The sequence below is a fragment of the Ursus americanus genome, chromosome 19 (genome assembly GCF_024610735.1).
Source record: "Ursus americanus isolate L20-20 chromosome 19, mUrsAme1.1.p, whole genome shotgun sequence".
Lineage (NCBI taxonomy): Eukaryota > Metazoa > Chordata > Mammalia > Carnivora > Ursidae > Ursus > Ursus americanus.
The window spans coordinates 57,877,842-57,895,741 of record NC_142145.1 but is presented as its reverse complement, the minus strand read 5'-3'; positions in this window follow the sequence as shown (position 1 = coordinate 57,895,741).

The following is a 17,900-nucleotide window of genomic DNA, read 5'->3' as shown; positions in this document are numbered from 1 at the left end:
CATTATAGACCAGAATGTCATCAAAAAGGTTGGAGGAGGGAACATATATGTATCATCTCATTTAAATCTTCATAGTAATCCCCTGCATGAATAGCATGGTTTCTTTTCCACATGGGTAAGTTGAGGCTGAGAGTATTTGGCAACTTGTCTGAAGTCAAACATCCAGTTAAGAGACAGTGAGGAACCCTCCCACTCTAAACTCTGGGCTCTTGGACTGTTTTCTATAGTGATCATGAAAAGTGAGACCTTGGAGGGAAATTGAGTGAACTTTCCAGATTGATGAATGAGCTGTGCCTGGATTAACCACCAGGCTCAATTTTGTGGTCTTTCCTTTGAAGGGTGTTATTGACCAGTCACTTGCTGCTACTCACTTTTAAATATATGGCTCGTATTTTTCTATCAAATAAAGTTACCCAACTGGTAAGGGTCAAACAGTCACCCAAGTTATTCTTCCTGTTACAGTTTAAAAGAGAATAAAGAACTCTCTGTGTTCAACAAAAATATCTTCAAGAAAAATGTTGATTGGAGAAGGGCAGTCTGGATGCAATAGTATTTACCTTCTGGCAGAAGAAAAAATCTTTTTTATTTTTTCATTGTTCTGTCTTTCCTTTTCCCTCTAATGCTTTATATTATATTTGATGTTATATGTACAAGGGGGAAAACTATATTGAATAAATTTTGAGAGTAAAGGATTTTTAAGAACCCTGTAAATATAGTCATAAATTACAACCTATGTTGATGGAATGAAGCCCTTCTTAGATACTGTAATGACCTAAAGCAGGAATAACTCAAAACAAAACTTTTATTTTTCTACAACATTTTACCCAATGACATTAGAAAACACAGAAAAATCAGGTATTTTTACTAGTCTTTCATATCAGAGATTAAAATCCAATTTTTTGTTGAGGTTCTTATAAGCATGTGAAAGCATCCAATGTCAACCAGCACAGTGAGCAGTTTGCAAAGTGCGGACTGGTAACTGCTGCATCAGACTTAAATGAGGAGCTTGGTAAAAACTTAGATTTCTGGGCCTCGGGACAGACCTGGGGAGGGTTGGAATGGACATTCTAAATGAGCACTCTAGGTGATTCATGTGCCCCCAAAGATTGAGAAATAGTCCTGACATGGAAGCTAGACAGACCTGGCTTCATATTCTCACCCCATTGTGTGTGATTTTTGGAAATCTTCTTGATATCAATGTTGGGGGTTGAGGTGAGAGACTTTGAAAACAAATACTACATCAGTGGAATCTAGAAAAGGTTAGTTGTATATTGCTTGAGGATAGGTTTGTGACAGCCTCAGTAGTGTTGGGCATATCGTAAATGTTATTGTATATTGTCATAGTGTGTGTAGAAAAGGCAGAGCTTAAATAAAAGGATGAGACTTTGGGGGACCTGGTGTAGAGACCACTGTAAAGTAAGTTTGGCACAGAAAGGCTATGTTAGGGGCAGCCTGATGCCAGGACCTCAATGGGATACTCTGTGTTCAAATCTATTTCTCACTTTGTCATGGAGACTGCAATTTTTCATTGAGATCCATTACTGTAGGCATACAATGAGTTTTTCTTAAAAGGCTAAGACTTCCTGAAGCCCATTGACACTGATCCAGAGCAGAGGGGAAGCTCTGGAATGAACAGAACAAGAACTCAGCTGGATGGAAGGAGGTGGGGGGTGAGAGGGCACAAAGCATGGGTTTTACCTCTCAGGTTTTGTTTGGACCTGGCTTCATTTCATTTGTCAAATTTGATTTTCTTAGAGTAAACTGGATAGAGAACCAATGGGCGAATTTTAAAAAACATATAATACAAGGGATATAATATAAAGTTGAATTTGAGCCATAAAGAGATCAACACAGAAGTAGGAGAGTTTAACACCTTTTTCTCAGTCCTTGATGATTAAATATATAGTAAGTACATATATAGAATATTTTAGTGAAATCAGGTTCATCAAACAGATCTAACATACATTGAAATGTACACCTTATAAGCAGACACTGGACTTTCAATTCAAATGTTCATGGAGTATTTATAAAAACTAGCAACGTATTAGATTACAAAGAAACATAACATTGCAAATAAGACCCAGAGTCAAAATTGTGTATTTCTGGCTATGCGATAATATTATAAATAAGTGCCAACAATGAAACTAAAATAATAAAACCTCAACCATTTTGAATTTATAAAAACATCTGGAAAACGACTTTAGGATCAAAGAGAAAGTCAAGACTGAAATTGCAGATTATTTAGGAAATAACAATAATGGGAAAGCTCCAAATAAAAATTCATGACTTACTGCCAAACTTATACTCAGAGAAGAATAGCATTTAGAATAAAACTTAGGTTGTTAAAAAATACCAGAAAACAAATCTAAGAAGAGGAGATGGAAAAATTACCTAAGAAGATACTGTAAGTCGGAAAAAGCAAAAATTACAGAATTGGTGCATATATCAAGGGTTATACCTTCAAGGGAAAAATAAATGATATTTTAGATAAAACTCAGTAGATAAGTAAATCAAGGAGTGAGTACAGAAAAGAGTGTGAGAATGCCAAAATGGAAATGAGAACAGGGAAATAACAAAAAAAACCACAACAACTTAAACTTAAAGTAGTTATAAAAGTGTATTTACACAATCTATCCTAAACAAAATGAAATATAAGACAAAATAGAACTATAACCACAAAACTGGACAGAGAGAGACAGACACTGAACGATCTACTCAATCCCAAAAACTTTATATGGAAATTCTTTCAAACTTAAAGAAAACAGATTAATTTTTATGTTATTTCAACTGTTCTAAAGGTTTCTGATTACTCTTAAATGTCTATATAAAGCTGTACCAAATCCAGATAAAGGTAGCATACAGTATAAAAACTAGATTAGTGTCACTTATAAATATTGATGACAAATAAATAAAATATTAAGAAATGGAATCTGGCAGGACAATGAAAGAATACGTAATAAGGATAGTAATGGATTATAACCCACTGGGGATAAAAGAATGCATGTGTCCATAGGAAGGAAGGAAGAAAGAAAGGAAGGAAGGAAAGAAGGAGGGAAAGAGGGTGAGAGGGAGGGAACTAGGAAGAAGAGAAGTTTTTCCCTATAATAAAATGCTAACCAATAAATATAAAAACAAATGGCAGAATTTGAAATACGATGTTGCTATCAGCACAATACTATTCGATTCAGGCAAAAATCATCATGAGATTCTAAAACTTGTGGGTGAAATGTAGGTGAGAAAAAAGATGCTACACAGTCTTCGATATGTGTCTACCTCCATAGGTTACGTATTAATTACACAGAAGAAAATGGTGATTAACCTGGCAGATATTGTATTACCGAAGTCCACATGACCAAACATGGATGGACTGACACCAGATGTCTCTTGTGAGGAGCAAGACACAGCAACTCCATGGCATTCCTGTCAGAAAGGCTGAGCTTAATCACTAGGACACAAGAAAATCTCAATTTGAGGGATATTCTATAAAGCTATTGGCCTGTGTTGTTCAAAATTTTAATGTCATAATAAAAAAATAAATCCTGAAGAACTTCTCCATATTAAAACACACTAAAGAGACAACTGAATTTAATGTGCAAGCTTGGATTGGATTCTAGATCAGAAAAATAAGAGCTGTAAAACTGGAAAACTCTAATATAAATCATAGATTAGATAATAGCATTGTATCAATGTTAACAATTTCCTAAATTTGATCATTATACCAGTGGTTGTATGTTCTAGTTTTTACTGCAGATATTCTGAAGTATTTAGAGGAACAGATTAATCATATCTGTAATTTCTTCTCAAATAATTCAGTAAATATAAATGTATGGGAATGAGGGAGATACAGCAAGAAGTTAACAGTTGATCAACCTAGGTGAAGAACTTTATTATACTGTTCTTACAACTTTAATCAAATCTTGTGTTTTCTTTTTACAAATAACTTGTAAAAAATTTAAATAATTTTGAGAAGTATAAAATGGTTCAATAATAGGAATAACTGAAATAATTCACAGTATTAATAGTTCCAAAGAGGAGACATTATGTGTTTATCTCTCTAGTTTCCAATGTAACATAACAAAAATTTGACAACTATTTCTTCTTTTTTATTTTTAAAGTTTTTATTTATTCATTTGAGAGGGAGGGTGAGTGAGAGCATGAGCATGAGCGGGGGTGAGGGGGACAGAGGGAGAAGTAGACTCCCTGCCAAGCAGGGAGCCAGTCACAGGGCTCTATCCCAGGACCCCTAGATCATGACCTCAGCCAAAGTTCTGACATTTAACTAACTGAGCCACCCAGGTGCCCCTTGACAACTATTTCTAATGTAAATGCTAAACACCTTTGGTCGAGTGGGTGGATAACTTAGTAGGACAAATATATATATTTATATATATACACACATACCTGACCATAAGCCTACTTCAAGCTTCATAACAGAATGGTAGAAGCATTCCTATTAGAGTGAGGAAAATAACACTGTTTTATTCTCAGCACTGTTTTTAAGTATTGTCCTGGAAGTATTAGATCATAAATTACAGCACCAAATAGAAGTTATAGACATCATATAGAAATAATATAACTGTAATTGTAAAAATTCAAAAGAGTGAACTGAATGATTTCAGATATGCTATTCAGTAAGATTGTTCGTTATAATTAATATGTTAAAACCAGAAGGTACTTTTTATTTGAGCAGAAATAATGAATTACAAGATATATTAGAAAGATGGATGCCTGGGTGGCTCAGTCGTTAAGCGTCTGCCTTTAGCTCAGGTCATGATCCCAGGGTCCTGGGATCGAGCCCCACATAGGACTCCCTGCTCAGTGGGAAGACTGCTTCTCCCTCTCTCACTCCCCCTGCTTGTGTTCCCTCTCTCGCTGTGTCTCTCTCTGTCAAATAAATAAAATCTTTAAAAAAAAGATATATTAGAAAGAAATAAACCATTGACAACAGAAATCTCTTCAAAATTATGAAGTACTCTCAATAAAATTAGCGAGTATTTTTTGTACCTATAGAAGAAAATGATAAAATTTGACTGAAGAACATAAAGGAAAAATTAAGTAAATTGAGTAATGTACCTTCTTCTTGGATAAAGAGGTAATTTTATTAAAAAGTACTTTTCCTGTAGCAGATTTTCCCAGGGCAATACCAAAAAGACTCTTTTGAAAGTTACTAGTAATTGTTATGTTTCTCTTGAGAAAACTGAAAGAAAATCTGAAAATTATGAAAAAAACCCCCACAAGGCACAAGCCATATCTGCATTATATGTATTTTAAAAGTGCAGTAATTAGAACTCTGCATTATCAGTAAAATATTAGTCACTCCATTTGATGGGATAGAGAATCCAGAAATATAACCTAAGTGTCTGTGAGCTTCTGTCTATGATAAACATGACATTTTAAGTCAATAAGGGGAAATAAATTCTTTGATCTATGGCACCGGGAAATCTCACTGTTTATATTTGTGAAAACACTGAAGTAGATCCTTACCTCACTCTGATGTAAAAACGAATTCCAAATGTATACACTTTTATATTTAAAAATTGAAAAATAAAATATTATTAGAAAATGCAACTAATTAAGTTTTATGGTCAGGTATACATGTATGTGTGTGTCAGTTGCAAAAGGATGATTGTAGGGATGAAAACCTCAGAATGTCAGAAAAATCAGATGCCACAAAAAAAGATAAATAAATTTACTTCCACAAGAATAAAACCCCTTTATGCCAAAAGATACCTTTTAGAAACTGAAAGAAAAATCAAAAAAGAGGAAAACAGTTTGAACAAGATTGTTGACCTATAAGTAGTATTGTAAGGACAAAGAGGTTCTTTTATTTTTTTATTTTTATTTTTTAAAGATTTTATGTATTTATTTGACAGAGAGAGAGAGAGAAAGAGAGAGACAGCCAGTGATAGAGGGAACACAAGCAGGGGGAGTGGGAGAGGAAGAAGCAGGCTCCCAGCGGAGGAGCCCGATGTAGGGCTCAATGTGGGGCTCGATCCCAGAATGCTGGGATCACGCCCTGAACCAAAGGCAGACGCTTAATGACTGAGCCACCCAGGCGCCCCCAAAGAGGGTCTTTTAAAAAATAAAGAATAGGGGTGTGTGGGTGGCTCAGTCGGTTAAGCATCTGCCTTCAGTTTCGGTCGTGGTCTCAGGGTCCTGGAATGGAGCCCTATGTCAGGCTTTCTGCTCAGCAGGGAGTCTGCTTCTCCCTCTCCCTCTGCCCCTTCCCCTGCTTGTGCTCTCTCACTCACTCTCTCTCTCAAATAAATAAATAAAATCTTTTAAGAAAATAAAAAATAAAATAAAAATTATATGTCAAGATTGTACCTAGACAATTCATGAAAAAATTACAAATGGCCAATTGCTTGTTAAAAGATTATTAACCTCATCAACACACATTAAAATAGGTATTATTGTTCTCCTCTGCAATTCACTTTCAATAAAAAGAAAAATACTGAACATTTTAATCTTTTTACCAAATGTTTTTCTTTTGAGCTCAAATCCTACTTTAAGAAATTTGTCATAATATTGTCATCATGCCTTGTTTACACTGTGTGAAAAAAAATCATGCTATATTTTTGCTTATAGGGAATGTGTTAAGCAAATCACTGCATGATCATTTAATGGACTGCAATCCAATCATGAAAGGATAATGTAGACAGCAGTTTTTGACTTGGCAACAGGATCCTGGAGTCTTGTTCAGTTAAAAATGACATTATAGGATAGCACATACAGTACAACTATATGTAAAATTGTTTATCCATATCTGTATGTACAAATGTATACACAAGAAGATAGAGGAATGACTGGAAGGTCATACATGAAAATGATAAGAATAGCTGCCTTTGCACTGTTGAAAAAAGAGGGGGCTTTACCTTCCTAGTTTTACTTTTCTGTATCGCTCAAAGTTTTGTTTTTGTTTTTTTTATGGAATCATTTGATGTAATAGCTATAGGCAAAAACAACCCAAGGGTTTATCAATGGATGAGTGGATAAACAAAATGTGGTTTATACATACAACGGAATACTACTCATCTCTGAAAAGAAAGAAATTCCTGACACAGGCTACAACATGGATGAACCTTGAGGCCATTATGCTAAATGAAATAAGCCAGTCACAAAAAGACAAATACTGTATGATCTCACATGAAGTACCTAGAATAGTCAAACTCATCCTGATAGAAAGTAGAACAGTGGTTACCAGAAGTTAGGCGGAGGAAGAAATGGGGAGTTATTGTTTAATGGGGACAGAGTTTCAGTTTTGTAAGATGAAGAACTCTGGGGACGGAAGGTGGTGATGGTTGCACAGTAATATGAATGCCCTTAATACCACTGACCTTTACACTTAATAGTGGCTAAGATTGGGGCACCTGGGTGGCACAGCAGTTAAGCGTCTGCCTTTGGCTCAAGGTGTGATCCCGGCGTTATGGGATCGAGCCCCACATCAGGCTCCTCCGCTATGAGCCTGCTTCTTCCTCTCCCACTCCCCCTGCTTGTGTTTCCTCTCTTGCTGGCTGTCTCTATCTCTGTCAAATAAATACATAAAATCTTTAAAAAAAAAATAGTGGCTAAGATGATACATTTTATATTATGTGTATTTTACCATAATTAAAACAAACAAAAATAGTCAATTGACCTAAAAGAAAGTTTCACCCCCAAATTTATTGAATTTAGCAGGGAGACTTCTCAGTTTGTGAAGTGACTCTGAGAGATTGTAGGGTAGATGTGGGAAATACAGGAATACCATATTCAGTGGGAAACCTCTTACAAAATAATAAACATCCTGGAAACAGATGGGAAGACAGAGGTTGATGTCCATCTGATTACATCCAAAATGTCAAAGGGGGGCCAATAGTTAGTGATGTTAAATTTGGATATTTTATAGAATTGGAAAGCTTTCAGTAGCATAAAAAATATATATTTTTAAAGATTTTATTTATTTATTTGTCAGAGAGACAGAGAGAGAGAGAGAACAAGCAGGGGGAGCAGCAGGCAGAGGGAGAAGCAGGGATCATGACCTGAGCTGAAGGCAGACACTTAACCGACTGAGCCACCCAGGTGTCCCCATAAATAATCTTTTTTTAAAAAGTGATATACTAAAATGTCCCGTGAGAGGGAGAAGAGGAGTGAAATGGGTGAAGGGAGTAGAAGTCCTTTGTGAACCACAACAGAGAGAATGCAGGCATTTTTTTTGTTGGGCAAAATGGTAGAGGCTATGTTTCATGTGAAGAGCAGTGAGAATGGCACCCAATATTCTATTTGAAACAAACTGCTGTTTTTCTCTGAGGCGTAAAACAGACAAAGAGTACTTGACAAAACAGGAACAAGGCAATGTTAGTATAAGTTCACCCTTTTAGTTTAGTCTTTAAAAGTGAAAATCAAGATGTGGATGTACAGTGTTTCACAGCAATTTTTATTCATTCTCATTGCCACCATGATCAAGACCTATTTCCTCACCATCTAGTTTTATTTTCATTCTAATTCAACAAAAATAAATAGGACTAGCAGGGCTTTCCATGCCTCCTGGGAATACTGCGTGGGCGAATCTCAGTGAATGCTGACTGCTATAAAAATAGAAGTGCCATTGAAAGGATCAGGGCTTCCACTCCCAACCTCATGGCCAAGGAGGAAAACAAGGAGTTCGACCATCTTAAGGGAGTAATGACTGAGAAAGCACATTTCTATAAAACTTTTCTGAGGCTGAAAATAACACAAATGAAGGACAGAAGAAGAAATAATCAGGTATCATGAATTTCCAAACCCCAGGTCACTTCAAAGAGGATGACTCAGAGCCACATGGAGCAGCAGCATAGTGCATATCTTCAGAGGAAAGTTGACTGACCACAGAGAAGGGAAAGCACAGCGATCCCACAGAGGATTGAATCATAAAAATTTGCCTTTGTTTTTCATTCCACAGAATTCCCTCTTCACCCAAGGTTAATAGCTATTTTCACATGGCCCATCCACTGAAAGGAAAATAAATCTTGCCATGTCCCATCTACTGGAAGTTCCATTTTCTTAGGTCACTCCACTTGATCCTGGTAATAACAGCATATAAAATGAAATAAATTTTAAGGCAAAAATTGATGTGTTCATTAAGATAACTATATTGACAAGATGAATAATTTTCTGGGAAGATAACATAATTGTAGATCTTACAACAATGGAAAAATCTGTGGTGCAAAAAGTACAAGATTTCAAGTAAAAAATTATGAAATTACAATGAGAAAATTTGTACCTCTTTCAATATTAGGTAGAAAAAGCAACAAAATGTTAATAAGGATCTAGATGATTTAAAGAACACACAATATTGATTTAGTAGACATGTAATAAGTTTGCAACTAACAATTAGAAAATATGAAACCTTACTAATGCCACTGAATTGTATACTTAAAATGCTTAAAATGGCAAATTTTGTGCTATTAATATTTTACCACATACACATACAAAAATACACGTGGAACAGAACAGCACAAGCTAGACTAGACTATACAAAGAACACCAACCAAAACACTGATACCACCTTCTGATTAGGTTCTTTGACCATGTGCAATGCAACTGGAAGTCAACAATAAAATGGATAGCCAAATAAATCCATACCTCACCTCAAAATGTTTAGAAACTAAGTGTGCACAATAATAGTTCAAGGTACACAAAAAGAAAAAGAAAGAAAAATGGGAGGGAGGGAGGAAAAAAAGAAAGAAGGAAAGAGGGAAGTAAAAAAAGAAAAAAGAAGGAAAGAAGGAAGGAAGGAAGGAAGGAAGGAAGGAAGGAAGGGAGGGAGGAAGGGAGGAAAGTAGGAAGGAAGGCTCAATGGAAATTAGAAAGTATTTAGAAGAGAATGTAAATTCCAAGGCAACATTTGTGAATGCAGCTAAATAAACCAATAGAAGGAAATTTATAGCCGTAAAATGTATGCATGGGGAAATCAATCTTTCCTGGATTTCTCTTATTCCTGCAAAGTTCTAGTCTTCAATCACTGAAATTGACATGCTATGAAGCTAGAGATGGTTTTACTTTACTCCTCAAATATTCTATTTTTCACATGTCTTGTATATCACATCTGCAGCTATTGGTCTCTTTAAGGGTAAAGCTAATTTACTCACAACCAAAGGATAATAAACCTTCAATTACTTCTCTGAGAGATAAAAGTCTGTGTTAGGGATCTGGGGCACTAGAAAGGGAGACTGAATAACCCTGAGGTCATCTGAGAGATTCGGAGAATTATTTTCCTAGATGTTTATATTTCAAAGGGATAAAACTCTTTATTGGATGCTTATGTTATCTTTACCCTGGAGACACTACCATTGCAAAGGGTAAAGACCCAGGCTCCTTATATAATTAATACACAAAGTATGTATAATATTATAATTTATATATTATATATAATTGTGTATAATAATTAATTAAAATTTTTGAGTTAAGAATCAAACTCAAGAATTTAAAAATAGAACAAAAGACTACTTCCCCAAATAGTAAGAGAACAGAAATAATAATAAAAATAGAAATTAATGAAATAAAAATATGTAAACTTTTGATAAGGCTGAGCAAATGTAGAAGGCAGGTGCATAAATTATTAATCATAGGGAAAAAAGGCATGATAATATACAGTTAGAATTTTATTTTATCATTTTAAGATTTTATTTATTTATTATTTATTATTTATTTATTTATTTATTTATTTATTTATTTGAGAGAGAGTGCAAGTGGGGGGAGGAGCAGAAGGACAAGCAGATGCACTGAATATGGAGACCAAGGTGGGGTTCCATCTTAGGACCCAGAGATCACGACCTAAGTCGAAACCCAGAGTCAGTGGCTTAACAACCGAGCCATCCAGGAGCCCTGTAAGCATTTGAAATACATTCTGGATACAAGTCTTTTGTCAGGTAAATTTGCAATATATATAGAATATTTTCTCTCAGACTATCTTCTTTGTTAATTTTCATATCCTTAAATGAGCAGAAAATTTTAACTTTACTTTTAAACTAGTTACGTCTTTTAAAGTGGAATTTTATGGATAATCTATTATTGGGTTTTACCTTTTTATCCACTGTAATAAAATCTATCTTTTAAATGAAGAGTTTAAAATATTTACATTTAATTGCCATCTTATTATTTTCCATTTGTCACATCTGATCTTTTTCCGTTTTCCTTTCATATCAGGTTTGTTTTAGATTGTTTTTTATTATTTCATATTACCCCTAATATTGGCTTATTAGCTTATGCCCTTTTTCTATGTTTTGTTTTTTTTTTAAAGATTTTATTTATTTATTTGACAGAGAGCCAGCCAGCGAGAGAGGGAACACAGCACGGGAGTGGGAGAGGAAAAAGCAGGCTCCCAGCGGAGGAGCCCGATGGGGGACTCGATGGGGAACTCGATCCGGGAGCGCGGGGATCACGCCCTGAGCGGAAGGCAGACGCTTAACGACTGCGCTACCCAGGTGCCCCCTTTTTCTATGTTTTAACTTACCATCTATTTTCAAATAATACAGCAATGGAATGCCACTTCATTGGTAGTGTAAAAGCCTTACAGCAGCGAATTTCTAATTTCTTCCATCTGTTATGCTATTGTCATGTATTTTAGATTTACAGGTTGTAAAGACAAAATACATTGCATTACTTTTGTTGTTTATCTTTGTTATTATTACTGTTTTAGGTAAAAATAATTTACATACAGTAAAATTCGCCTTTTTGGTGCACAGTTCTATGAGTTTTGACTAATGTATTGAGCTGTGCACCACCTCCACGATCAACGCACAGAGCACTTAAATCACGCTGGTTCCCCCGTCCCTTGCGTTATGCACTTCAGCCAAACTTTCCTCTCTACCTCTTTAACTCCTGGCGACCAATAATTTATTCTCCAGTCCTATACTTCTGCCTCTTCCTGATTATCATATGAATGCATTCGAACGGTATTTGGTCTGGCTTTTATTTCCCCCTTTAAACAACATGGATATAGTCTGGCTTCTTTTACTTAGGAAAATGCCTTTTAGATCCATCCATGCTGTTGCATGTTTGAATAGTTTGTTTCTTTTTATTGCTCGGAAGTATTCCATAGTAGGGATAGACTGCAGTTTATTTATCCATTCCCCAAATAAGGGAAATGTGGCTTGTCCTGAGTTTTTTGGCAGTTCTAAATAAAGCTGCTATAAACATTCATACACAGGTTTCTCTGAACATAAGTTTTCATTTCCCTGGGGCAAAAACCTAAGAGCGGAATTGGTGGGTCATGTGTTAACTGTATGTTAACCTTAAGAGAAACTGCCAAACCGTTTTCATGGCGTCTGCCCCATTCTGTGTTTCTAGTAATGCATGAAAGTTCGGGTTACTTTGCATCCTCATCAGCATTTTATCTTGTCCGTTTTCTTTTGAATAGCTCTCCTAAAAACTTTATAGTAGTATCTCATTCATCTTGTTGTGGTTTTAATCGGAATTTCCTAATATCTACTGGTGTTGTGCACCCTTTACCGTACTTCTTTTTCAGCCATATATCTTCTTTTGTGAAGTGTTTACTAAAAGTTTTGCCAATTTTTAAACTGGGTAATTTATTTTCCTATCAAGGTTTGAGGCCTATTTACAGATTTATATATTCTGGACCCAATGCTTTTGTCAGATATAAGATTTACAAACATTTTTTTCCTAGCCTATGTTTTATTTTTTTGTTCTTTTAACAGTGTTTTATCATTAATTTTGATAAAATATAGTGATCATTTTTATTTTTTTCTGTTTTTTTTTACTTATAAAATCTAAGAAATTTTTGCATATATTAAGGCCACAAAGAGTTTATCCTATTTTCTTTTAAATTTTAAGAGTTTGATACGTTATGTCTAGGTCTCCATTTTGAGCTAATTTTTTGTATAAGGAGTAAGATATAGAAAGAGGTCTAACTTTTTTTTTTTTTTTTGCATATAGATGTCCAATTATTTTTGAGTATAGGAGACACAATGTTAACATTAGTTTTGGTCATACAACATAGTGATTCCACTTCTCTCTCCATTATGCTGTGCTCACCACAAGTGTAACTACCACTGGTCATCATGCAACACTATTTCAGTACCACTGACTATTTTTCCTATGCTGTTCCTTTAATTCCCATGACTTTCTTTATCAACATTTCTTTGGCGATTTGGGGTCTTTTCTGGTTTACTCATTCCATAGCTGGAACTCTGTATCTCCCACTGCCTTTCACCTATTTTGCCCATCCCCCAACCCTCATTCTCTCTGACAGTCATCAGTTGGTTCTGTGTATTTATAGGTCTGATTCTGCTTTTGGTTTGTTTTCTTAGATTTCACATATAGGTGAAATCATATGGTATTTGTCCTTTTTGTTCTGACTTATTTCACTTAGTATGATATCCTCTAGGTCCATCCATGTTTTCTCAAATGGCAAGAACCTTTTTTATGGCTGCATAATATTCAATTGTATGTATATGCCACATCTTCTTTATTCACTCATCTATCAGTGGACAATTGGGTTGCTCCCATATCTTGGCTATTGTAAATAATTCTGCAATAAACATAAGGGTATATATATATCCTTTTGATTAATATTTTCATTTTTTGGGGGTAAATACCCAGTAGTAGAATTACTGGCTTATATGGTATTTCCATTTTTAATTTTTTGAAGAAACTCCATACAATTTTTCACAGTGGCTGTATCTATTTACATCCCACCAATAGTGTGTGAGAGTTCCTTTTCTTTTCCCCGTCCTAACCAAGGCTTGTTACTTTTTGTCTTTTTGATTTTAGCCATTCTGGCAGGTAGGAGGTGGTATCTCATTGTGGCTTTGATTTGCATTTCCCTAATGATTTGTGATGCTGAATATCTTTTCATGCATTTATTAGACATCTGCACGTCTTCTTTGGAAAGATGTCTGTTTAGGTCCTCTGCCCATTTTTTTAATTGGATTGTTTGGGGTTTTGTGGGGGTTTTGTTTTTGTTTTTGGTGTATGTAAGTTCTTTATGTATTTTGGATGTTAACCCCTTATTGGATATTTGCAAATATCTTCTCCCATTCAGTAGATTGCCTTTTGATTTTGTTAATAGTTTCCTTTGTTATGCAAAAACCCTTTATTTTGGTATAGTCCCAATTTTTTATTTTTACTTTTGTTTCCCTTGCCTTAAGAGACATAGCTAGAAAAATGTTGCCATAGCTGATGTCAAAGAAATTACTGCCTGATGTCCAATTATTTTAACACTGTTTGTTGAAAATATTCTTTCTCCATTTCTCTCTTTTGCACCTTTGCCAAAACCCAATTTGCCTATAATGTGTATTTGTATTTCTGAAATCTCTGTTCTGCTGCGTTGTTTCCTGATAGCTTTACACTATGACCAGAAATGAGGTAATATGTGTATATAAGCTTGGATTTTTTTTCAAAAACATTTTTGCTATGGTGGTTCTTTTTGTTTTATTTATTTATTTGTTTATTTATTTATTTATTTATTTATTTATTTATTATTTATTTGAGAAAGTGAGCAAGAGTGAGAACATGAGTGGGGGGAGGGGCAGTGGGAGAAGTAGACTCCCTGCTGAACAGGGAGCCTAATGTGGGGCTCAATCCCAGGACCTTGGGATCATGACCTGAGCCAAAGGCAGATGCTTAACCCACTGAGCCACCCAGGTGCCCCTGGTTCTTTTACTTTTTCATGTAAATTTTAGAATAAACTTGTTTTCATGTGTATAAGAAATCCTGCCAAGATGTTCATTGGGATTGCTACAAATTTATAGATCAATTTGGGGAAATTTGAAAGCTTAAGAATTTTAATTCTCAAGGTAGTCCACACTTAGTCTTCAGCAATTTATCAAAATTACCTTTGAATTTTTCTGTATAGTTATTAAGACAGAAGCTTCTGCTTTAGGTAAGTTGGCCACTGCTGTGATTCTTTGTGTTCTCTTATATCTCCAGATGTTGGGGTGGGGGTATGTCCTGTGACCTCATTTTTATGATGGATCTAATAAAATTCATTGTTTTGGTGTGCTTAGCTTTTTTCTTGTGAGAAAGGGAGTAATGACTCCAAGCTCTTTACATGTTGGAGTTGAAACCAGAGGTGGGAATCAAATTTTGAATGTTTTTAATGTTTGTGACTGACTTGGAAGAGAGAGAGAGAGGTGCTATATCAATCAGGACAGGCTAGGTAACAAATTATCCTCAAATCTCTTAAAAGTACAAATGTTAACAATGAACTTCCAGTATGATGGAGTAAAGATCTTGGCAAATTTTCTCCCCCAAAAGTAATGACAAAAATGAACAAAATTGTCAAAAACCATCATTGCAGGATTCTAAAAAATGACCATAGGCATACAATAGGTAAGAATTTTTAGTCAAGGAAAAGTTACTGAACCTTTGGTGAAAACAATGGAAGTTTGTGGTATTTTAGCTAGGGATGCTGTCAATCCCTTCCCACCTCCCTCCAGATCCATTATTCATGAGGAGTCTTTCAGGATAGGACAGGGCAGGCAGCAAGAACTGGTAGCTTCTCTGCCAGAGGGGTTGACTTGATTTGGCAGAGAGCAAGGCAAAACCCCATACGTAGGGACATTTTTTAAAACTAAGGGATCTCATCAAACAGTGAAGGCTCACATCTCAGATGGCCTGAGTTGAGAAGGGGCAACCAACAAAAGAGCAAAGCGACTGGAAATTTATGAAGTGATCCAGGCAGTGTGATAGCCATAATGGATCTTGGTAAGATTTTTTACTATCTGGATGAAGTCCTTTATTTGATTTAATCACCATCACCATAAAAATCCCATAAATAAAAATTACCTAAATTTGCAAGAGAGCAAATGTTCAAAACCCCAGTTGGGAGATGAAAAAAATCACATTTCCCCCAATGTTTTATTTCATCTAAAGTATATTAGACGTTAAGGAATAAAATTCAGTTGGGCCAAGAGGTTATTACTTAAAGTACAGGAGTAGCAATGACTTTTGGTAGGATTGCAGAGGAATTTATTGAGTGTATTTTATCTTTTATTTAAAAATAAGGGTTAATTTAGTGTGCATTAAAAAGAAAAAACCTGTTTATACTGCTGTCATTCTCTTTATACAGATCTGTTACTTGAAGAAACCTCTTCTGTGATTCTTTTTTTAAAAATGTCTTGCTCCAAGGCTTCTGTCCACAGTTGTCCTACATGACTGTGATGTTTTGGAACTCCAAGGTGTAGGGAATGAAGTGCATTCTGAATTTTGCATTTATTTAATGGCTTCTGGGTGTGTACATTATCATGTGTTTTATGTTAAATACTTATGGAGCTCTGCGCTTCATTAAATGAAACCATAAGCCAGTTGGTGACCAGAATGAATATTGGAATGGAAGAATTAGGAAAACAAGGGTGAGGAGATTGTTGGCTTGATGATTTCAAATATCCAAAAACCACAAAAATGTTAATTACTTTAGAAACATTGCACAGACTTAAGAATCATGAAGTGGAGGTTTATTTAGTTACTTTTCTCTTATGCAACCTTGCTTAGCCAATAAGGTTTTCTTGAAGTCAAAACCATGGCAACTTCTAAAGCAAGTGGCTGTTTCTATTGAAATAGTCTTTAATGGAAAGATTCCTAAATAGCAGGCTTGACTGATAATTCAACTAGTTTTAATTTAAAATGCCTTGCTTTCTTGGGACACCTGGGTGGCTCAGTTGGTTAAGCATCCAACTCTTGATTTTGGCCCAGGTCATGATCTCAGGGTCATGAGATCAAGCCTCTGCATGAGGCTCTGTGGTCAGTGGGGTGTCTGTTTGAGATTCTTTCTCTCCCTCTGCCCCTCCCCACCACATGTATGCTCTCTAAATAAATCTAAATAAGTCTTTAAGAAAAATCAATTGTCTTGTTCTCTTTATCACAGTAAATATATTTTGACTTTTTAATTTTATTATTGTTTTTATCAAAGTGACAAAAGTGGAAAGTCCTTCAGTCCATCCTCCATCTTCCTTCTGGACTATGTAAATATGAAAGTACTTATGTAACACTAAATTTTGTACTATACTATTGTTATTAGTAGTAGTAATAGTAGTGGTACACAGTGGTGAGTGATAAATGAAGAAAGCATTGCCCTTTTTTTTTGAGGATTGAACCTACTAAGATAATAACAAACATATACAGAAATAGTTCCAAATTATGGAAAACCTGATAAAAAATTCCTGTGGATATTGGGTAGGAACCAACAAATATGGACTTGTCAGGGAGACTGTCCAAGGACTTGAGACTTTCAAGAATGAGACCTGAGGATGGAAAAGAGCTGGCTGATTTTTAGGTCTTCTCATTGAAAAGATGGTCATGGCTTTCTCTGTTGTGTCCCTTATATTTGGGGTTGTTTCATATTCTGTGTGACTTAAATATGGCATCCAGATCTTCCTCAACTTACAATTGGGTCTTGTCCTGATAAACCCATTGTATGTTGAAAATATTCTATGTTGAAAATGCATTGAATACACCAAACCTATTGAACATCATAGCTCAGCCTGGTGTGCCTTAAATGTGCCTACAGTCAGGCAACATCATCTAGCACAAAGTCTATTTTATAATAAAGTGTTAGCTATCTCATTTAATGATTGAATACTATGCTGAAAGTGAGAAACAGAATGGCAGGATGGGTACAGAATGGCTGTAAGTGTGTCTGTCGTTCACCTGCCGGTGGTGTGGTTGCCCAGCAGGTGCATCACAGAAGAGTGTCTACTGCATATTGCTAGTCTGGGGTATTTAAGAAACGAACCAAAGGGGAAAAAAGAGAGAGAGAGGCAAACCAAGAAGCAGACTCCTAACTATTGAGAATGAACTGATGGTTATCAGAGGGGGGTGGGTGGGAGGATGGGTTAAATAGGGGATAGGGATTAAGGAGTGCACTTATCATGAGCACTGGGTGATGTATGGAAGTGTTGAATCACATATTGTACACTTGAAAC